Source organism: Erpetoichthys calabaricus, chromosome 8, assembly GCF_900747795.2.
Source record: "Erpetoichthys calabaricus chromosome 8, fErpCal1.3, whole genome shotgun sequence".
NCBI classification, from domain to species: domain Eukaryota; kingdom Metazoa; phylum Chordata; class Cladistia; order Polypteriformes; family Polypteridae; genus Erpetoichthys; species Erpetoichthys calabaricus.
Genome location: NC_041401.2, coordinates 66,299,649 through 66,323,464, shown reverse-complemented (window position 1 = coordinate 66,323,464; position 23,816 = coordinate 66,299,649). Strand labels below are relative to the sequence as shown.

Below are 23,816 nucleotides of genomic sequence, written 5' to 3'. Positions count from 1 at the left end.
CAGTAAGTACTCTTAAGCAGTCCCCAAACCCAAATAATGTCAGGGATTCAATAAGTATCAGAAAAGAGTGTCCTTTATTACAAAAACAAACTACACAAGGTGGAGTCAAACACAAGGAGTAAGCACTGTCGTTAATGACTGTAGGGCTCACAGAGTTTAAAAGGCCCCCACACAGGTCTGAAACACTAAGTGAGCTTTACCAGCACAAGGCTCCCAAAACTCACAAAGCAGGTCTGCTCAGACAAAAAGAGACCAAAGCATACATAGAAGTTATAAAAGGAAGACAAAAACAATAAAACATCCTGACCAAATTAACAAAAGCAAAGTTCCTCAATAGTTGAAGCATTTATACACGTAAAAGATTTTTAAAAAATAAAGCAAAACAATAAAATCAAAAAATGGTCAAATAATTAACAATAGTTTGCATAAGAGACATACCGAAAGTGAACAACTCCAAAATTATAAGACTAAACCTTAAATGAAAAACTGAGCAAAAATTTCCAAAAGCCCAACTGAATCCAAGAGAGAACGTACAAATAATCAAAAAATCAGCTAAACAACAAGATCAGAACAGCTAATGCCTCAGCCCTGAGCTGCAGCCTCTCAGACTTTCAGAAGTGCTCAGGCGGCCTCCAAGGCAGCAGCAGGTTCAACATATGGCCAATCAGGACAACAAGCAATTAAATAGACATTACTAAAAGATGAAAAGAAAATCACCAAATGACTAAAAGCAGAAAAATACTTAGACATAAACAGAAAGAAATGAACAAAACCACTTTCATTAATATAAATATCAAATAATAGGGCGGAGTGGTGGCTCTGAGGCTAAGGATCTGCGTTGGTATCCAGAAGGTTGCCGGTTCGAATACCCGTCACTGCCAAAAAAGAGATCCTACTCTGCTGTGCCCTTGGGCAAGGCCCTTAACCTGTAATTGCTCCAGGGGCATTGTACAATGACTGACCCTGCGCTGTGACCCCAAGGGGTATGCGGAAACTAACAAATTCCTAATACAAGAAATTGTATAAGGCGAAATAAAGAACATACACAATACAGTAATCCCTCCTCCATCGCGGGGGTTGCGTTCCAGAGCCACCCGCGAAATAAGAAAATCCGCGAAGTAGAAACCATATGTTTATATGGTTATTTTTATATTGTCATGCTTGGGTCACAGATTTGCGCAGAAACACAGGAGGTTGTAGAGAGACAGGAACGTTATTCAAACACTGCAAACAAACATTTGTCTCTTTTTCAAAAGTTTAAACTGTGCTCCATGACAAGACAGAGATGACAGTTCCGTCTCACAATTAAAAGAATGCAAACATATCTTCCTCTTCAAAGGAGTCAGGAGCAGAGACTGTCATAAAGGCAGAGGAAAATCAATAGGGCTGTTTGGCTTTTTAAGTATGCGAAGCACCGCGGCACAAAGCTGTTGAAGGCGGCAGCTCACACCCCCTCCGTCAAGAGCACAGAAAGAGAGAGAGAGAGAGACAGAGAAAAACAAGCAAGCAAAAATCAATACGTGCCCTTCGAGCTTTTAAGTATGCGAAGCACGGTGCAGCATGTCGTTTCAGGAAGCAGCTGCACAAAAGATAGCAACGTGAAGATAATCTTTCAGCATTTTTAGACTAGCGTCCGTATCGTCTAGGTGTGGGAACAGCCCCCCTGCTCAATCCCCCTACGTCAGGATCAGAGAAAGTCAGCGCAAGAGAAAGAGAAATGTAAGCTGGGTAGCTTCTCAGCCATCTGCCAATAGCGTCCCTTGTATGAAATCAACTGGGCAAACCAACTGAGGAAGCATGTACCAGAAATTAAAAGACCCATTGTCCGCAGAAACCCGCGAAATAGCGAAAAATCCACGATATATATTTAAATATGCTTACATATAAAATCCGCGATGGAGTGAAGCCGCGAAAGGCGAAGCGCGATATAGCGAGGGATTACTGTACACAAAAAGCAGCAAAATGAACAGATGGCAAAAAAAGAGTAAGACTAGGGAGTAAAACAAGGCAAAACCCCAAACAAATGAGGCAAAAATAAATAAATAAATAAATAGTAATTCTACTCACCTGTGCATTATAGCTACTCAAGAATTGATTATTTCTTTATAGATAATAATTTCCTGCCTACAATTAAATCATGCAAATATGACACAATTGTTATCTCTGACCATGCCCCTCTAGTCTTGGAGCTAAAATCAATAAGCCCCTCGTACTCACCTCGCAGATGGCGTTTTAACCCTCTTTTATTGGCAGACGAGAACTGCACAGAATTTATATCCAAACAAATCAGCGTCTTCCTAGAGACAAACACGTCCACAGAGGTTTCTGCAGGAACACTCTGGGAAACTCTAAAGGCCTTCTTAAGAGGCCAGATTATTTCATATCTTTCCCATAGAAATAAATTAGAAACCAAGAAAGTGTCAGAGCTAAGAAATGAAATTACTAGAATAGATGAAGAACAAGCCAGGCGTCCAAGTGAAGCTCTTCACAGGAAAAGGCAGGCCCTGCATACAGAACTTAACATCTTAACAACTAAAGAAACTGAACAACTTATTTATAAGTCTAGACAGCATTACTATGAACACGGAGAAAAAGCTAATAAGCTTTTAGCTCAACAAATTCATAAACAAGAAGTTCACAATGCAATACCAGTAATCACCAACAAGAATGGAGAAGAAATCATCGACCATAATAAAATAATGCACACATTTAGAGATTACTATAAGTCTTTATATTCCACTGAGCCCAAAGAAGACAACACGCAATCTAATGCATTTCTGGATAATTCACAAATACCACAAATAGATGCTTTAAGTGCTGAGGAACTAGATAAACCTCTAACGCTAACAGAATTACTAGACGCTATAAAGTCACTACAAAGCGGGAAATCATCAGGCCCTGATGGTTACCCCGTAGAGTTTTATAAGAAATTCTCCACTCAGCTAGCTCCACTCTTATTGGTAACATTTACAGAAGCTAAAGACCACCAAATACTACCTCAAACATTTCGACAAGCATTAATCACCGTCTTTCCTAAGCAAAATAAGGACTTGTTACAATGTGCATCATATAGACCAATTTCACTCCTGAATAATGATGTTAAGATACTCTCAAAAATCCTAGCTAGAAGGATGGAGAAAGTGCTGCCCTCGGTAATATCACAAGATCAAACTGGATTTATTAAAGGCCGACATCTATCTTCAAATCTCCGACGCTTGTTTAATGTTATATATTCACCAGCAAAATCAAACACCCCAGAGATATTACTATCATTAGACGCAGAAAAGGCATTTGACATGATCGAATGGAATTACCTTTTCACTGCATTGGAGAAATTTGGGTTTGGCCCGAATATTTGTGCTTGGATTAAACTACTGTATACCAGTCCAGAAGCTTCAGTTTGTATTAATAAAATTTGCTCAGACTACTTTAAACTAGAACGTGGTACCAGACAAGGATGTCCCTTGTCGCCACTGTTGTTTGCAATCGCTATTGAACCACTGGCGGTTCACTGCCGAAATTCTTATCAGATAAAGGGGATTGTCAGAGAAGGACTGGAACAGAAAATTTCTCTATATGCAGATGATATGGTCTTATATATATCAGACCCAGAAAACACTGTCCCTGCTGTTTTAACAGCACTAACAGAATTTCAAAAGATATCTGGTCTTAGAATTAATCTGAATAAAAGTATACTCTTTCCAGTGAACTCACAAGCATATAATATTAAATTAGACACCCTACCTTTTACCATAGCAGATCAGTTTAAATACCTAGGGGTAAATATCACAAGTAAACATAAAGCTCTTTATCAACAAAATTTTGGCGTCTGTATGGAAAAAATTAAGCAAGACTTGCATAGATGGTCAACCCTTCATCTCACTCTAGCCGGAAGAATTAACATTGTTAAGATGAATATCCTTCCTAAACTTCTCTTTTTATTTCAAAACATTTCAATATATATCAATAAATCGTTTTTTAAACAGTTAGATTCAATAATAACCTCATTCATTTGGAACTCAAAACACCCACGTATCCGAAGAGCGACCCTACAAAGACCTCAGGCAGAAGGTGGCATGGCTTTACCTAATTTTCAGTTTTATTACTGGGCAGCAAACATACAAGCCATAAAAACCTGGACACAAATAAATGCACATACACAGGCTTGGTCTGCAATAGAAGTAAAATCCTGTAGTACTTCTTTATATTCCCTGCTCTGCTCTCCAATAAATGAAAGTTATCGCAAATATACTAATAACCCAATTGTGCTTTACTCACTCAGAATATGGAACCAAATTAGGAAGCATTTTAAGATGGAAAATCTTTTATCAGTGGCACCTCTGCAAGGGAACCACCTATTTCAACCTTCGCAAGTATATCCAGTTTTTAATACCTGGAAAAGTTTTGGGATTAAAATGCTCAGAGATCTTTATATAGACAACATATTTACATCTTTTGAACAATTACGTTCAAAATTTAACCTCCCAGCTACACATTTCTTTTACTATCTTCAAATTAGAAATTTTGTTAAACAGAAATTGCCCGATTTCCCCCACCTTGCACCCTCCACAATGCTGGAAAAAATACTGCTCAATTCCGAGGAATCAAACACTATTTCCGTAATATATAAAATCTTATTAGAGTCCCTACCTTTCAAAGATCCAAGAGGACATTGGGAAGAAGATCTCTTAATCAATATATCAGAAAAGGAGTGGAAGGTAGCAAAGCAGAGAATTCACTCGAGTTCTATATGCGCAAAGCATAGAATTATTCAACTAAAAATTATATATCGAGCTCATCTGTCTCGCTTAAAACTGTCCAAAATGTTTCCAGGCCAGGATCCGACCTGCGAGCGCTGCAACCAAGCTCCTGCCTCACTGGGTCACATGTTCTGGGCCTGCACCAAACTAACATCATTTTGGACAAAAATTTTTAAGTGCCTCTCAGACAGCCTCAGTATCACAATCCCTCCTAACCCACTAACAGCTGTGTTTGGTGTCCTTCCAGATGGACTTGAATTGGAGAAGGACAAGCAAATGGTGATTGCATTCACTACACTCTTGGCACGCAGACTTATTTTGTTAAATTGGAAGAATCCTAATTCTCCTCTTATAAGTCAGTGGGAAACCGATGTTTTATATTATTTGAAATTGGAAAAAATCAAATTTTCAGTTAGAGGATCTGTACAAAATTTTTTCAAAACTTGGCAGGATTTAATCAATATTATTTTAGAATAAGAGAATTAACTATTATTGCATTTAACTCCCTTCTCCATCTCTTATTTATATAGATATTTACTTCTCCCCTTCTTTTGTCTAATGTTGCCTTATTAAAAAGCTTAAAGAAATTTTCCTTTAGCTAAGCTCTCCTTCTCAGGGGTGGGGTTTGATTTGTTTTCAAATTTGTTGGGTTATAAATTGATCTGTTTGTATGGAATGATTACAATGAAAATTAATAAAATAAAAATATTAAAAAGACCCATTGTCCGCAGAAACCCGCGAAGTAGCGAAAAATCCACGATATATATTTAAATATGCTTACATATAAAATCCGCGATGGAGTGAAGCCGCGAAAGGCGAAGCGCGATATAGCGAGGGATTACTGTACACAAAAAGCAGCAAAATGAACAGATGGCAAAAAAGAGTAAGACTAGGGAGTAAAACAAGGCAAAACCCCAAACAAATGAGGCAAAAATAAATAGCGGATTGTCCACCACTGGTTGTCACTATAGAGTGCTTGCACACCAGATTGACAGGTGAGCTGCCTTCTGGACTTTCCCTTCAAAATATAATAATCTCTCCTTTACCATGCCTCCCATACCATTGTATACTAATTCCTGTCTCTCTTCCTGCTTCCTGTCAAGCTTTTGCTGTAACTCATCCTCCTAAATTCAAGCTCAGTCATGGAGTGATAAGAAGGTCCTTTTAAGCATTGGGAAAGAACTACTAGAGAAAGTACTTCATCTAGCGGTCCCAGGTGTGCCTACAGTCCAGAGCCCCAGTTCCTAAATAAGAGCAGACAAACCCTAGGTCACTTACCTATAGCAAGGGGTTGCAGAGAGCCATATTTTGCATAACACGTATCCCCACTGCCACCTAGCACTCTTAAAAATACTGGTTTCTTAATGGCACTTTACGGGGTTGTGTGGTTCCTCATAGACACACTGCTTGGAAAAGAACCATTTCATTCTTTGTATCTGACATTGGTTCTTTAGGATTTGGAAAGGTTCCCAATATGAGGACAAAATAGAGCTCTTTAATGTATAACAGTCTACCTAGCAGGATATTAACAGATCAGAACTTAGATTGTCTGTTTGGATGCATTGTGTGCAGCAAGAATCCTTTTAAAATCAGGAACTCCTTGGTTTGTTACAAAGCTGTTATAAGCTCTTCATGGGTATTTATCGGTCTGAATAATAAAGACTCTTTCCAGAGCCTTCACGTGGGTTGTTTTTTTTTTTTTGGAAACCAAAAAATGGTTCCTCAGTTGCATCTTTCTGAAACACCGCTCTGGCACCTTTATCTTTAAGAGTGTATTGGTCTATGGGACTACTGCTCCATCACTTGCAATCCCTCACTATCTTTCCATTAAATAATTGCTTCTGGAATAACCAACTTTGAAAATCTATTGCAGTCTAAGAGACAAAGCACTGGTTACTGGTGATGACCCAGTACTGCATTCCAAGCAATGTTCACCATTGCATCTTATGGCGAAACTGCTGTCCTTTGCTAAACATAATTGCCTGGTCCTGATCAGACTTCCCTCCACTAAGGAAATCAACCCTTGGCAGGGTGCCATTTGTTGAAACACTACCACTCACTTACTCTTGGCCCATTCGTAGTAACCAATAAATTTAACACATGCATTGCTTTTTGGTGAAAACCTTAAAAAAAACATGCAGACACAGTAAGAATGTGTGAACTCTATAAAGACAGCGACTAGGCTGAGATGTAAGGCTAGGCTCTGGCACATGTAGTGTTAACCAGTCCATTACAGCCGTTTCTGTCTAGAATAAAATAAGCCAATGTGACACAGGGGTTGAATTCAGAGGTTGCTTAGTACAATTAAAATATATTTTGTATGATTTACTACTGCATATCTTAACTGCTATCAGAAGATGCAAAAAGCTGGTCCTGCACAGTCAGTCATGTTTTGCTGTTGTTTCAAAGCGCATCACTCCAATTACTTTTGGAAAAGGATTCAAATCATTAGCATGAAAGTGACTGTGATGCAGATTCTGCACACTTTTAATAATTCCGCCCTTCAATTTCTATAAATTTTTCAAATAGATAACCTTGCAAAACAAAACAACAAACCATAACTACACTTGTGTCACAGACTTTTTAACATTAGCATATAAATCTATTACAAGATGTTTGGGCTTGTATTAACATCTAAGCAACACAGTATATAAGGATGTCACAACATTTTACATACTTAACCTAAATATTTTACAGCTTTATGCACCCCTAGGTGTAGGTAAGGAAAACTTACTAGAATTGGTCCTGGCCAATAACACGATTCATGTTTCACAGGATATCAGCTTTGTTTTTGTTCATACATGTTAAGTTCTTGGCCTGGAGGTTTAAACAAGTGATTCGGTTGGCCTACATGTGGTCCATTTTGGAACTGGCAACACTTAGTTAGGAATTTATTTATTAGATAATTAAGGAAAAGCAAATTTGTAGACACATTGGTTTAAAGATTTACAATTCAAAGCTCAGCGATTTGACTTAAAAAGTAAATGGCTTCTCTTTTTTCTACAGCTTCCTTCGTACTGCTGATGATTAAGGAGACCAGAACTATGTGAAATATAGGCATCACTGAGCCACCAGGTGGATCTGACAGTATTTTTTGGTGATAGTCAACATGCAGTCTAAGTAGCGCTGATGTATTCAGCATTATATGAGAAAAAAAATGAGACAGGTGCTCAAAAGTTTTAGCTTTCCTGAACAATCTTCTTGTGACAATGGACCAGAGCTCAACTGCGTGCCTTACGCTGTTGTTTCTGCTTCTGATAACGCCTTTGCTTGCCTTTAAGCTGTTTGTTCCTCTACATTTCTTAAGCCTCTCTTTGTCTATTTAGCAATATACTTTACGTATGGTATATATATATATATATATATATATATATATATATATATATATATATATATATATATATATATATATTGTAGCAGTAGGGGGCGCTATTGCTCCCTTGAACCCTCAGGTACCACGCCAAACACCAGGTAAAAGTGCAATACTTCTTCTTTTTATTATAATAATGTGCACTAAGCACCCTCCACTCCACACTACTCATATAATACTCAATAATCAATCACCAATCCTCCACTCCCAGACACTTAGCCACCCTTCCTCCCAGCTCAGCTCACTCGTCTGGGTTTCCCACAGTCTTTTATAGTCCATGACCCGGAAGTGCTCCTGAACCCTTGTCCATGCGACTCGTTAGCACTTCCAGGTCGGATGAAAACTCTCCTTCTTCATCCCGGAAGTACGTTGTTTCCTCTGTCGCGGTAATTAAAACGCACTTCCGGGTTATAGGGCACATGTAAGTCCTTGAGCCTCCCTGCAGCGTCCTCTGGTGGGCCCCACGGTGTCCAGCAGGGTCAGGAATAAAAACTCCATTGTCCATGATTTCCTGCTGGACTTTGGGGCACTTCCATGCTACAGAGAGGGCTCCATTTAGTGGCCTGGGGGTATTGGCCGGGATGAGCGACCGGCCATCCCCCACAATATATATATATATATATATATATATATATATATTCATTGCATTCGTAGTCTGTGTCACAATCTGATTGTATGGGTGGTTACCTACCAGGTAACGCTTGTGGTTGGTCAGCAAGTCAGCCAACATCCGCTATGACCTTGAACTGGATGAACACAGTTTGGAAATGTTATGTTACCATACCATATAATACAATTTTCTAAGCCTGCTTAATCCTGAGGAGGGTCAAGGGGGGCTGGAGCCTATACCAGCAAGCATAGGGCACAAGGCAGGAACAATCCCTGGACAGGATGCCAGTCCAACAGAGAATATTTTATTGTATTTTATATATATATACTTGTATATATATTTAAATGGTATTATAAAATTCCTAAATGTTAGTAATATAATAAATGCTAAAACTAAGTTAAGGCCAGCTGGAACAAGAAAAGAGATAAAATAGTCTACTACTTACGCAGATTCAAGACAAAATAGTATCTATAATAAATAAAGTTTATACTTTACACTATAATGGGAGAACAAGCCGATGAAGTGATCAGTTTAGGGTTACACCATGAGGCTGCAGTGGAATTTGAAAAGGGTATCTAGTGGTTTTAGACAGAAGATCATACGTCTAAGAATGCCTTTGCAAACTTAAGCAGCAGGCAAATAAGATAATCAGTTTTAGTGAAATATCTGCTCTGTTCTGCACTCATATTTTTAAAACAACAGTTAAGAGTACAGTTTGTACCAACGATCCGCAGTCCTAGTATTTAGGGGAAAAAACCTAATCAAGATGCATTCTGCTTGCAGTGTTACCTTTCTGCCACTTTTTCTTCTCATCAGTGCCAGATCACCATAAATAAACTTGCAGGTTTGCACTTCACATCAGCACAGAGAAGAACTCAGTGCAAAATGTCACTCTGTAAGCTCAAATGCTTCTACCTGGCATGGCTCTCTACTTTTAATTATGGTATCTATCAGCTTTATGGCTCTCATTACTGTGATACTATTTCCAATCAATTAGCTTTTTTCTAAATAAAGATCACCTCTGCTGCAGGCTTCCTCAATTCCACTTGTCTGCATTCAGAAAGTGATTAACATCAGTGCAGTTCCCTGATGATTTCTCTCACCTCCTCTCCATCACTTTCTATCCATTTCTCTGTGCTCTGAGTCAAGCTGCCTGATGGCCAGGTATCACACAACAGGACAATCAGTAACTGTTAACATATACTTTTTAATTTTATTCTGATTTGTCAACTAAGGGGTGTTGTAATTTTGGCAACACATTCACTGTATATCTTCCCTCCCACCCCAGAAAAAGGTCCATTTATTGGACTCCCTGATCCAATTAGACTGGTGGAACAATTTTGCCATTACTTGTGTTCATTGTTGGGATTCGAGAACAAGTCTTTAGAATGTTACAGAAATGGAAACTGTTTTTTCTTTTGTTTACTGACTTTAAAATACATATTTCCACCACCATAATCCTTAACTGGATAAGTAATTTAGAAAGTAAATGGATGGATGGGCATACAGTATAATCCATATCTTCAGGGAATGGTCTCCCTGCACCATGCCTTTAGGCCAAGTTAATCAAAGATTTCTTATTAAAAGCCTGGAAACTTTTGGATTTAGTACCTTATATGTTGTCTGTTTTCAGCTGTCCCAATCTGAACTTTTGCATGATAAAAAGAAATGAGAGTTTGGTTGGAGAAGTAAAGACATTAAGTATGGCTACTCCGTGTCTTTCACATAGTTAATCTGAAGTGCCAACAAAGTGGCAGAAGTACTATATTTATTGATGAAGGTAGGACGAGACAAAATAGGGAGGCAATTATTTTAAAATAATTTGGATTAAGGAAATTTACTGTCTTTTTCCAATGGCCTGTCGATGGTGTGGAGGTGAGGTCTTCTCGTGATAATGAGAATAAGATATTCTTGCACAAGAGGGTAAGCTTTGAGATAGTTCCTGTTTTTTCGCTCTCTAATTCTAATTTTATACCCATTGATATGATTCTTTTTCTCTCCTTTAATCCAGGAGAAGGTGCAGAAGGAATGTCATCTCCTGGCCTTTGAGCGGTACTAGGATAGAGCAGCATCTTTCAGTAAAGGTGACACATGGGTGCTATCCAGTGACCTGAGATGAAGACTGGACTCTTTCAGTACTCTGTATCTTTGAAGGATCCTTGGGTACCGCTGGTTTGACTGTGTTGAATGAGCGGTTGCTCATGGAGTCCTGAATGAGACACATTACCTGCATTGTGAGGAAGCATCAGTTATTGCACTACAGCCATGTGGCGCGATTCCTAGAGGGTGATCCGGTTTGTGGGATCCTCATTGTTGAGGACCGTGTGGCTGGACCAGGCCAAGGGGATGCCAACATAATACCTGGCTGACTCAGATAGATGGTCATTTCCAGAGAGTGGGACAGGACCGTGTGTCTGCCTGAGGGGTGGCCAACCAGGATCCCGAGCTGTTTTGTCATGTGGTGGGTGAGGCAACACGCTACCAGTGCATGCTCCCCAACCTGACCTGACCTGATACCTGTTGACACATCTTTGACTTGAGACAGAGAGGAATTCTCAGCTGGAAACTGAGAAGCTGTTTAAAGGGAAATTTATAATTTGCCACTGGGACATAAAGTGCTGTTTTATGTGTCTATGTTCACAGGGCTCTCAGTCCCAGGATATATTTGACCACCTTGGAGGACATCTGTATCACCAACATAAAAGTATGAGAAGTTTGAACAAATAAGAGAAAAGTATTGAATCTATCCATCTTGCTTCCCCAGGTTATCAAATAGTTATGATGCTGCAGCATCTCTTCCAGATACTTTCCAAAAGTCATTAATGTTCTTCTTCAACTATGTGATTTGTTATATTTTTTTCTAGATTTCCAGAATGTTTTATGTAAAAAAACAACACTGGCCTTCTTTCTTAAATTAAGTTCTCCTTAACTACCATCTTTCACTCTGTGATTCTTTTATGAAAGATGTCTAATAGATCAACTTAATCGATGACTTTGAAAAATGTGAATATCTTCCACACACTGTTCTCTGTTCAAGACTAAGAGGTGTAATTCTCCCAGCATGTCACTGCAGAATGAGCTCTTTAGCTCTGGTATACAATTTCCAACTCTTCTCTTTACAAACTCTATGTCTGCTATGTCCTTTTCAATGCACGGTGACTAAAACTGTTCACAGCCCTAACTACCCCTTGATTTATGTTCAGTTTTTTTTTTAAATATAACCTAAGGTATATTTTGCCTTTTCTTTGCTCACTGTCTGGAGGAGGGGAGTGTTGCATCAAGAGCAACTTGTAAATACTTTTCAGAGGTTACTTCTATAGAGCAGTATTGCCCGCCTTGTATTTATGATTAATGCTGCTTTGTCCTGCTTGTAACACTTAGCATTGTTCTGCATTAAAGTGCATTTTCAATGTGTATGCCACGTTTTGGATATTTTTTAGTCATCTACAACTTAACAAGTTTACTAACTATATCAGAATTGTTCAGGCACATATCTTTTAATTTATCCTAGTTTGGCAGTATTTTAATTCCATCTATATTAATCAGAAGTTTTGGTCAATCTTTAGTATTTTCATTTTTGTTTGTTTTTGAATATATTTATTTTGAGCCTTTACTGAACTTGACAAATCCCAATCCACTTTCTATAACTCAGTTTGAAGGCAATGTTCTACATTATCTCAAATTGGAAAAAATCTAATTCTTCTTACAGTATCTATTTGTCATTTTCTCAGAATTTGATAAGAATTAATTATGTATGTATCTTGGGCCTGTGCTGAACCTTATTATTTGCTTTTTAATTCTATATGAAGATTCACTTTAGATGGTGCTCTCCTGTTATAAACAGTGGCTCTCTAAATTGGGATGGCGCTGAGTGCCAAGTTTCATGGATTGTCTTGGAAAATATTTTGTTATGATGTTTTTAAAGAATTGTTCTATTATTGGATTTTGTTCTCTAAATTACAAACTAGTTAAATATTTGAACACTAGTCTAAAGTCAGTCTTATCAGTAAGTGATACGGTTCTGATTCTCTCATTTTCACTGCTTTCATAAATTATGATTGAATATTGTGTTCTGATTGTGCAACATTTTCTCTGGTGCTGAAAGAGTCTCCGAAAAAAACATTTTTTCATATGCACTTGTGTTTTATGAACTACAACCAAAGGGTCTTTACCTGCTCCTCGATAATTCCTGATCTCTTCTGCATATTAAGTTAGCAGTATTATGGAGGATGGAACCTCCAGTAATTAATACTTTTATTTTTCTGTCTCACTTTCATTTTAGTTTTGCTACAGAATATATCTATTATTTAAATATTTGTTGCATTAGAAAAGCTTTTTTCATATTCCTCCTCTTACTACTTGTTATTGTTTTGAATTAGATTAAAATTCACAAAAACTTATTTAACAAGCATTTTAAAAAATCACAAATTAGACTGCTAAGAACTAGTATTATTGAAAAAAATCCATTCACTTCTGCCAGCTCTCCTGACTTACCTTTCCTCAAATTAGTAGGTGTGATGTAAATGTTCTGTGAACAAAAGGTTGACTACCTGGCATGGCACTTTCTGCAGGATATCCTGACCTCCCAACAGGTTACTGCATCTGGTCAACTTACCACTTATAGTACTTTTGTGCATGTAGCCAGTAATTCAGGAGGTGATTAAAAATACAGGAATCGTAATTTTATTTGTGAACTGTTATATAATATACTTTGTAGGGTTTTTAAACCCAAAATCCACCATCAGCTATATCTAAGGTGGTTAGGTCTCATCTGGAATACTGTGTGCTATTTTGGTCTCCAGGCTACAAAAAGGACATAGCAGCACTAGAAAAAGTCTAGAGAAGAGCATCTTGGCTGATTCCAGGTCTACAGGGGATGAGTCACGAGGAAAGGTTAAAAAAGCTGAGCATGTTCAGTTTAAACAAAAAGAGATTAAGAGGAGACATGACTGAAGTGTTTATAGACTGTTACTTTAAAATGAGTTCAGCAACAACACTGCGACACAGTTAGAAACTTGTCAAGTGTAAACTTCACACAAACATTAGCAGGTTTTTCTTTACAACAAGAACCACAGACACATGGGATAAGTTACCAAGTAGTGTGGTGGATAGTAGTGCTTTAGGGACTGGTGATCTTTGGTGGACTGAATGGCCTGTTTTTGTCTAAATTCTATGCTTACTTCTATTTGTTGTAGTGTAGACATTAATGCAGAGTGCAGAAAACACTTTCAGCTCCTGCTGGTAGTGCTGCTGGCTATGGAGAGTTTCCTTTAATATTCTTTATTCATATCTTTGTACAGCCTAACACTGTGAAACAGCAGTACGCTTAGGTAAATCAACAGAAAGAATCCAATCAGTGCACAGCCAGATTGACGTTACACACAGTCTGGCTCACTATTGCCTTAATGTGCTTCTAAACATTATATATTCTTTTATTTTATTTTTTTCATCTTTAATTTTAATTTTGAAATAATTAACATTAAGGCTTGACACAGTGGCAGCTTGGTTAGAGTTGCTATCTAATGATTAGCAACCTTTGTCAGATCACTGGATCAGTGATTGACTATGAGAAGTTTAAATGTTCTCCCTTTGCCTCTCTGGGATTTCTCCAGATACCCTGATTTCCTTTTATATCCAAAATATGTGTGTGTGTGTGAGTGTATCCTGCAGTGAGCTGAATGTACGGTGTCATGCATGTACATCTGGAGAACATCTGCTTGGCTCTGCTAAGGTAAGTGATACCACTCTGGGACAAGAGGGGACACTGTCACTAACTGTTATCTTCTCGTTTATCCACAGTTATGAGTCCAGGCAGAACTCCTAACCCCAACCCAGCACCAAGAGCAGGCTCCGCCCCTTCTGGTCAGATATCACAAAAGCAGACTTTCCCGAGAAGGTGGTGTCTCAGTCTGTCCTGAACTTCATGAAGAACAGAACTCCAGAACGATGGAGACCCTTTGCTCCAGACGGAGAGTCATTTATGTTGAGATGTTCACGGTCAGTATTTATGTTTGCCCACACACACTCTTTCATTTTTTTTTTTTTTTTGATTATTAAACGCTGTTATCCATATTCATTTGTAGTCTGTCCACCTGGTTAAAACATCAAGGGCTGGTTTCTAACTTGTGCTCAAATGTTTCAAGGATATACTTTAGCTAACCTCAACTCTTAAAAGGAAAAAATGTGTTTCAAAAAATCAATGGATGGAAGAAATTATTTTCAGTTTATTTTGTTTTCTGTGATTGCTGTCGTTTTACTATTTTATTTATGACCTTTGCTCTTATTTGGTTGTCATCCGTTCTTGCTTTCCTTATCTCCTCTTCCCTTTCTTTTTCGAGATGACTGACAGCCCTTTTCTGTTTTCAATTCTTAATGCTATCATTTTTGTCTTCCTTATTGTCATGCTCACTCTCTTTTCTTTCTTCCTCACTCTGCCTCCATCAATTCTTCATCTTGTTAGTCTTCCTTCTTCCCTTCTCACATCCTCCCTTTGTCCCATTCTTTTTCTTATCTCTTCTACAAATTTCCGCTTTAGTCTCATTTCCTCCTCTTTGGTTCAGTTTTCATTTTATGCTTTTGCTAAATCTTTCTTTCAACTTTAAATGAAAAAACCATTATTAACATGAATATGATGTACTGCCAAATACTGGACAAAAGCAAATCAAATAATAAATGAAACATTTCAATTCGATAACTTGCACCATCTGTTTTCTTTTTTAGTAGCTTTGCTGCCCAACTAAGACAAGTTGAAATCTAAGTAACTAACGTAGACCTCAGCGTTAACGTCTGCATTACACCCACTGTTTATTGAAATGTATTTTGTAATGCATGTAGTAGTTTGTCATTCCAGCAGATGGCACATCACAAACTTATGTAGTAAGTAAATGCATTGCTACAAATGTTTGCGATGTATCATCTCTTGGACTGACAAATTCAATAAATATGTCTTTGCTGTGTATCACTTGGTATGTGATTTGTAAAAGCAGTGTTAATGTTTGTGATGATCCATCTGTTTGATCAAAAAATGCACTACATTTTATGACTACAAATATTTGAGATGCGCCATCTGTCGGAATGACAAAGACACGGCAACTGTATGGCACACAGGCACACAGACACTTATCCTTTTATTAAGGTGGATTTATCCCACCCTGAACCTGATAAGTATGTTTGAAAATGAATAAATATTTTATTAACTGCAAGTCTGCATGGAGTTTACACCTATCCTCTCACCCACTAGGCCACGCACACACCAAAACTCACTTGCATATGCCCAATCCAGAGATATTGAATAATCTTTTAGGCATGTCTTTCAGATATGGTAAGAAACATAAGAACCCACCAGTGCAGAGAGTGACCAGGCTATAAGTTGAATTTAGATTCCTAGAGGTGAGAGACAGTAATCTTTGTAAATAATAATAATGATAACAATAATAATAATAATAATGAAAGCACATTCAAGTATAATACTTGGTAACCACAGTGAACAAGTCAATAGCTTCACATATCCATTGATTTTCTGTACTTGCATTTTCCAGTATATACTTGCAGGACACCAAGACCTTTCCCATGAGCATCAGGTGCAAGTCAGCAATCAGAGCTGGAAGGGCCATCATGTTGGCACATACAAAAACAAACTCTCACAAACTAATTTAAGCCATTTAAAGTTGCAGTCATTTGAAAAAGCCTGTTTTAAGTTTGAGGAAGGTACATTGCAAAACAACAAAACTGCATTCAAGTAAGTATCTACAGTGAGCCAGCTTTTATAGAATTCCAAGAATTGTGAGCTGGCAGTGCTAGTTCTTGTGCTGCATTCTCTGATTAAATTCAATCCGGGGACCAGCATCAAGTGTAAGGCTAGAAGCACAGCACCAGTCCATTGTAGGGCCTCTCACACAGTGTTAGTTTTGGAATCAACAATTATTCTAACCTGTGTGTCTTGGGGGATGTGGTTGGAAGAAACTGGAGTACTTGGCAGAAACCTCATGCAGACACATGGAGAACATGCAAACTCCACAGTAAGAGGGAGATGAAGGATTGGATTTGCATAAATCTCATTGTACCAGGAAAGGAAGAAATTCAATTCAATAGAAGAGAGTGCGTATTTACAGATGAAAAAAAAAAAGTCGATTTTGATTTCCAGGCACTATCTCTTGGAGCTCTTGATATCATTTTTAAGATGAAATACAGTTATATCTATACTGTATATATATTATATTGCGGCACAGTGGCGCAGTGGGTAGCGCTGCTTCCTCGCAGTTAGGAGACCTGGGGACCTGGGTTCGCTTCCCGTGTCCTCCCTGCGTGGAGTTTGCATGTTCTCCCCCGTGTCTGTGTGGGTTTCCTCCGGGCGCTCCGGTTTCCTCCCACAGTCCAAAGACACGCAGGTTAGGTAGACTGGCGATTCTAAATTGGCCCTAGTGTGTGCTTGGTGTGTGGGTGTGTTTGTGTGTGTCCTGCGGTGGGTTGGCACCCTGCCCGGGATTGGTTCCTGCCTTGTGCCCTGTGTTGGCTGGGATTGGCTCCAGCAGACCCCCATGACCCTGTGTTCAGATTCAGCGGGTTGGAAAATGGATGGATGGATGGATATATTATATTATACAGATATATTAACTTCATTTAAATGATGCATACTATTAATAATTAAGAAGCGGTAGCGATGAACTGGCGCCCCATTCATGGATTGTTTTTGCCTTGCGCTGTATGCTTGCTGGGACTGGCGCGACCCTGGGTGGATAGATGGATGAATTATTAAACATGTACTACGAAGATATTTCAGTGTTCCATAAAAGTTTTGAAGAATCAGTGTTCTAAGCTTACAGATGGCTTAACATTTATTAAAGAGCTGATTGTGTGGTGATTGGGTATTTGGAGAAAGTAAAGGAAGGACAGGAATTGCGGGTTAGTGTGTTTGAAAGAGACAGTACTGCTGCAATAAATTATTTAATCTAGGGTCACGCACAGTGCAGCAAGTATCTTGTGGGAAGCAGAAACAATCTCTGGACAACGCCAGCCACCTTGCCCCCCTGTTTTGTACATGCTTTAATTCCTATCATCTTGAAAATAATATCAAGTATACATCTTAGTGTTTAAATTGTTTAGAGAGCTGTATTCTCATTAATATAACATATTCTGTGTCCTGTCGGCGTAAGAAAAAGCCTGTTTAAGAAGCACGTAGTGATTCTCACACATAGAGTACATAGAAGAACACATAGAATATAAAGCATTTAACATGCTACTTTAGTTACAATGGGATTTGAGGAACTAGTAAATTAAGTTTATGACGTTCTACTTTAATGACAAAATAAACTATGTGATTAAAGTGGAGATTTTGATTTTTTTTCCACTGTGTCCCTGTTTTTTTCTTTTCTCCGTACCCTAATACGCTTTTATATGACACTCAGATGGTGGGCTACAACTCGCTTTTCACGGCGACTTTGATATCTGACCACTTTTTTATTTCAGACAATGTGCAACTTTCTGAACTTGAACTTTCAAATTTCTCCGCCACTCGATCAGCTTTCTTTTGTTGTTTATACCACTGCTTAAACCAACAAATAGTAAGTTTTTCCTTGCCTCCACTTCGCGTTCACTGAAATTCTTTTTTTCACATGCTTTTTCATTGTCTTTTAACCGAACACTGATCAGAAAGGGCTATTTATATTGCTTTGCATATTAAAATATGCAAAATTCTGGGAGGAGCCAGGGTGGGGTGGCATGCACGTGCACAAGTGTTACTTTTCACGCTGACCGGGACTTATGTAGCGGAAATGCATAGAAGCTGGCTTATACACGGTTTTATGCATCTGAATTCTTTTGTGCATACACACATTTCCACTTTTGTCTGTACGCCATGTTTTAGTGTGAATTCAATGCATGCCATTATGCATGAGGCCCCTGGTGAAGACATGACTGCATATTCTATATGGTAGTCTTCAGAAGGTGGGCGCTGCAGCAGCTGCGTATGTGTGCCTTGGGGGTCATTCTTGACTTAGTTGTTGTTCTGACTTGGACAGAACTTATTTTCTATAAATGAGACTGAGCTACAGCAGGTCAGCGTCTGATTTCTTTACCACTGACTTTTCACTTCATGAAGTGCCATACAAGCAGTTCCTTTGACTACTTTGCACTAGGCTTGCAGGGGGCAGTGCATGCTCATCTCTTGAATTCAAACTGTTAAGTGAACTGGTAAGCACCATACAGCAGGCAGCAAAAATGTGCCTCTCCAACATAAACAATTCAACACAGGGCTACAGAAAAGACCCGTTTTAAGTATTGAACTGGGAAATATAAGAACGTTTAGGAGCCACAGATATAAGGATTTTCCCCATCCTTATTTTATAACACCTAAACCATACACCTCACCAAGCCCACCTCATCAAATCTGAGAGAGAGAAAGAAAAAGACAGGGAGAGATGAAACTGTGAGAGCACAGTGATTACATAGTGCTAATTAACAAGACCTGACTAATGAGCTCTCTGTGCTACCATTGGGAAAAAAGAAAGAAACACCATTAAGTACCTCCTGTGGCAAGAGACTGATAGAGATGTGCAAAGGGCAAAAATAGAGACTGGTAGGCAGAAGGGATAACCAGGACACAAGCAGGGGAAGCTGTCCACAGAGAAAGGGAAAAGGGAAACACAAAGAGGAGGTATACAATGAGGTGATGAGACATCACAAGAGCCTGAGGAAAAGGAGACCTGACCAAAAAAAAGCAGTGCACTGATCATATTAGCACCCCCTGATTATCCAGTAGTGTTAGGTACTCAAGCTTAGAGTGGCACATCACATGTTGACAATATTACTGAAAGAAAATGAATACTTTAGTTAATAATAATGAACAAACCCAAAGGAAATGGAGGAAACTAAAAAAAAAAAATCATACATTGAGAAAATCTGAATGTTCATCCATTACTGCACCTGCTTAATCAAGCTCAGCATCATGAAGGCCACAGCCTATCCAGACAGAATGGGATGCAAGGTTGAAATCAACCCTGAATAGGGTGCCAGTCCATCACAGGATACACACCCATTTATACAGGCACACATGTCAATGTGGAAGGAAATACAGTGTATCTAGAGAACAGTCCACGCTGACATGGGAAGAATTTGGACATACGGTATAACTCTGGAGCTAACTGCTGTGCCACTCAATTGTGTAAAAAGGTTAAAGGAGCTTTCTTTAATTGATACTGAAAAGTGTTGCCTGATAAGTTCATAAGGTAAACCTGTGAAGGTTACAAAATGAGTTTTTTTGTCATATTTTGGAAAAAAAAGATTAATTTGCATTTTCAATACCTACATAAAATTCTCAGATTAATCTAACTTAGAACCACAGAGGCTAGAACCTACTTCAGCAATAATGGGTACATGGCAGGAACCAGCACTTGACAAGGTCCTAATCCATCTTAAAGTCCACTTATGCACACACCCTCACTCACACTTACACAGGGCCAGTTTAGAAAAAACAAATAACCTAACATGCACATCTTTAGGACATGGCGGACTGTAGTTGTCAGAGAAAAACTCATGCACGGACTAGGAAAGTTAACCCTATTGTATTAGACTCTGCCTCCCTGTGTTTAAAGACTTTTATAAGTATTTAAACACCTTCTAGATGTGTGCTTCTTGAAATAACAACCAAGTTTACGTTTGGGTGAGACTCAAATATTACAATCCTCTACATTTTTTTTTTCACAAGGTTAGACTATATCCTTGCATATCAACAATTCCTAGGGATTGAACTGAGGAAAAATAAAAAATCTGATGATCCAATACAGTACACAGATTAGATGCCTGCAAGAGCTCAAGTCTAAGCAACATTCTTAGTAGGTCATTGTTTTTGAATACTGTACTGGGAATAATAATAAAATTTAGCCCAGGTTTGAGAAGGCTGTTCAACAGCAGTCAAACCACGAAAAAAAAAAGAACATAGCATAGCACAACCTTGAACTGAATCAGAATGAGTGGCAAATGGATCGACAGAATATTATAAAAGCTACCAGGAAAAAGCAGGTAATCTACTGAATTAGTGGTCCATGTGTGCCAGTGTAACAAATGGTGGGACAGCAGATAGACACCTCTTAATCTGAAAAATGAACTACTCAACAAAGAGCAAGAAATGGGAGTTTTGCTCATACTGAAATTATATTTTGGTACTATTTTATGTTATAATTATTTGTTGATTTTTAGAGAACATGGTTCTTTTTCACCCTGTGATAGGCCACTATCCTTTGTTTCTTGATTTGAGTATGTTGCTCCCAGCAACTCTGATCAGGAAAAAGTAGGTAAAAAGAAGATAAATAAAATCCACTGCCATGCACATGAACTCACTAGAAAATTAACAACAGAATATGTATCATCCTTCCCGCGTGGAGTTTGCATGTTCTCCCCGTGTCTGCGTGGGTTTTCTCCGGGTGCTCTGGTTTCCTCCCACAGTCCAAAGACATGCAGGTTAGGTGGATTGGCGATTCTAAAATTGGCCCTAGTGTGGGCTTGGTGTGTTTGTGTGTGTCCTGCGGTGGGTTGGCACCCTGCCCGGGATTGGTTCCTGCCTTGTGCCCTGTGTTGGCTGGGATTGGCTTCAGCAGAACCCCGTGACCCTGTGTTCGGATTCAGCAGGTTGGAAAATGGATGGATGGATATATACCATGAAAGAGAGACCGAATGACATATCCAGAGAACACTAAAAAGAGGAGTACAACCAAACACAGAGCAGGAGGTAGGAAATTCCAAACAGCTTAATACAGAGACCACCAAAGACGTGAGGGGTTGAGAGACTGAGAGAAAGCAAGTGATGTTATAATCCTGAAATTTAGTGAAGAAGAAATAAAGAGTACAGGCAGAGAGGATATAAGGGCTCTGTCACTTGAACCAATGACCAATCTTCAAGTTAACTGCAGACTGGAAAGTATCTGTGAAATAAAGAGCCCTTTGAGCCTCTTGAGTCAAGACAGACGGCTAACCTGCAGGGTTTAATTGACAGTAGCAGGGCAGTACATGGATAAGCCATTACAGCAGGCGCTTAATGAAACAGCAGCCGGGGCTCAGGTGTCCCTGAATGCTCAGAAAATGCATGGAACTGAAAGGCAATCTGACCCTTTGTGACATTGGTTAATAACGGATGGGATATTTTTTAGGAAGGATGGCAATGTTATATACTGGCAGTCAGGCTAGTCTGGACAGAAACTTACTGGGGAAGAGTACGTCAGCAGCAAAAAGGAAAGCAATACATAAGTAAGACTATATGACACTTTGTGCAGCTCCACCAAAATACCCCAGAATGGACAAGCCATTGACTCAGAAAGCATTTGTATGCTTTTTTGCATTCTTTGGCAATGTTACCTCAGCCCATCCTACTGTATTCTCTGAACTGTCCGTATTACCAGGATTATGTATTTTGGATCAAAGGTATCCTGACATCTTCACTGTAGCTGTTATCCATGTAAGGCAGCACATTCCCTCTTGGTCCCTTTCCATACACAGATCAGGTAACACAGCTGCATTGTACTTTCACTAGGAAGCCCTTCCCTGGAAAAGTCCAATATTATAATAATGAGCCCCTTAATTATGTTGGGCAATTGTTCCCTGCATGCTCTTGCTGATGATAATTCAATATTTGTTTACTGAATTATTTTATTGGATGGGTACTGTCCTACAATAGGCATATTAGTAACCACACTCAGCTCTTCATTTTTCCACACTGTTTTTTAAACTTCAGATGGGGTGAAGGATGTTTCCTTCATTGTCTGATACTGAAGAGCCTTGAATTTCAAAGTGTAGGCAGCTTTGGAGATTGTGAAAAAATTCTGTAAAGGTTTCTCTTCATCCTTTGTTTAGCCTGCCCAGCCTTGTTAACCCTTACTTATCTATATTTATTCACAGCCTTTGGGTGACAGGAGGCCTTACTCTACTTCACCATACAGGCCAGTTCTGGAAAAAGAATGCCTACAGTATGGTTGTGTTCTGTGAGTTATCTAAAAGAAACAAAAACAGCAGCATTATTGCCATTAAAGAAGGAATGAGGTTCAACATTTGAGTGGGCCATCACCTATGTGTTTTAACTGAATCTATGTCAACTTTAAGTAGTATCGTACATGTAGGAACGTTACTAAACTGAATTGCAGAACCCTAACTTCCGCCAAAATAAAACATAAGTCGAACATTAGAACAGTCTAGACGAGAACAGGCCATTCAGCCCAACAAAGCTTGCAGTTCCTAATCAGTTAATTCTTCTAAAATGAAATCAAGTCTAGTTTTGAAAGTCCCTAAAGTCCACACTGCTTGGTAACTTATTCCATGTGTCTATGGTTCCCTGTGTAATAACACCCTTCTTAATGGTTGTCCTTATGTTCTCATACGCCCAACGGTTCACTTTAGACTAATTAGTCTTATATACCTTATACAGCTGTTGTTTCCTTTGCAGCTTCTTTTTTTTAACTCTTTATTAACTCACTGTGAAGTTTTTTTTTTAATTATCTAGTTAGAAGTCAAGCAAAATGACACCTTTTATTGGCTAACTAAAAAGATTACAATATGCAAGCTTTCAAGGCAACTCAGGCCCCTTCAGGCAAGATGTAATTAAATTTCCTATTAATTCCAAATTTAGATATGTACCTTTTCTGCATTACATGTAAAGCATTTTTAAACCAGCTCCACTGTTCCTCGACTGTCTCCATACGTAAAAGCTTATCCTAGTCTATCTTCCTTAGACTTGGCTGCATCTCTTTAAAATTTGCCCTTCCTTAAACTTAACAATTTTAGTATTTGTATCTGCACTCTTACAAAACACTGAGAACTGTATTAAATTATGGTCACTTGACCCTCAATTCTGTCCTGATTATTACAAAATACTAAATCTGGACAGGCTTCACCCCGCGTTTGTGCTTTAGCGGACTGTGTTAAAAAACAGTCAGGAGTAAACACCAAATTCAGAAGTTTGTAAGTCATAATGATTTTTTCATGAAGCATGTTTCACAATGAAGGAAAGCAGGAATTTTTCGATTTTTTTGATAATTGACAAGGAAATCTCCTGGCCAGTACCCACCTGCCTCAATTTGTGTTTATGCATGCATAT

The 23,816-nt window shown here is 38.7% G+C and overlaps 1 protein-coding gene and 1 long non-coding RNA gene across 3 annotated transcripts in view; one reads left to right on the top strand and one right to left on the bottom strand.

The window, feature by feature from the left end:
* Window positions 1–12,186, top strand: part of LOC114655578 (uncharacterized) — a 79,564-nt gene extending 67,378 nt beyond the window's left edge. Inside the window, exon 3 of the long non-coding RNA XR_003716922.2 lies at window positions 10,752–12,186. This is a non-coding gene — a long non-coding RNA (uncharacterized LOC114655578). The remainder of the gene's footprint in view (window positions 1–10,751) is intronic.
* Window positions 1–23,816, bottom strand: part of ankrd13b (ankyrin repeat domain 13B) — a 169,203-nt gene that overhangs the window by 77,951 nt on the left and 67,436 nt on the right. The gene's annotated exons all lie outside the window — the stretch shown is intronic.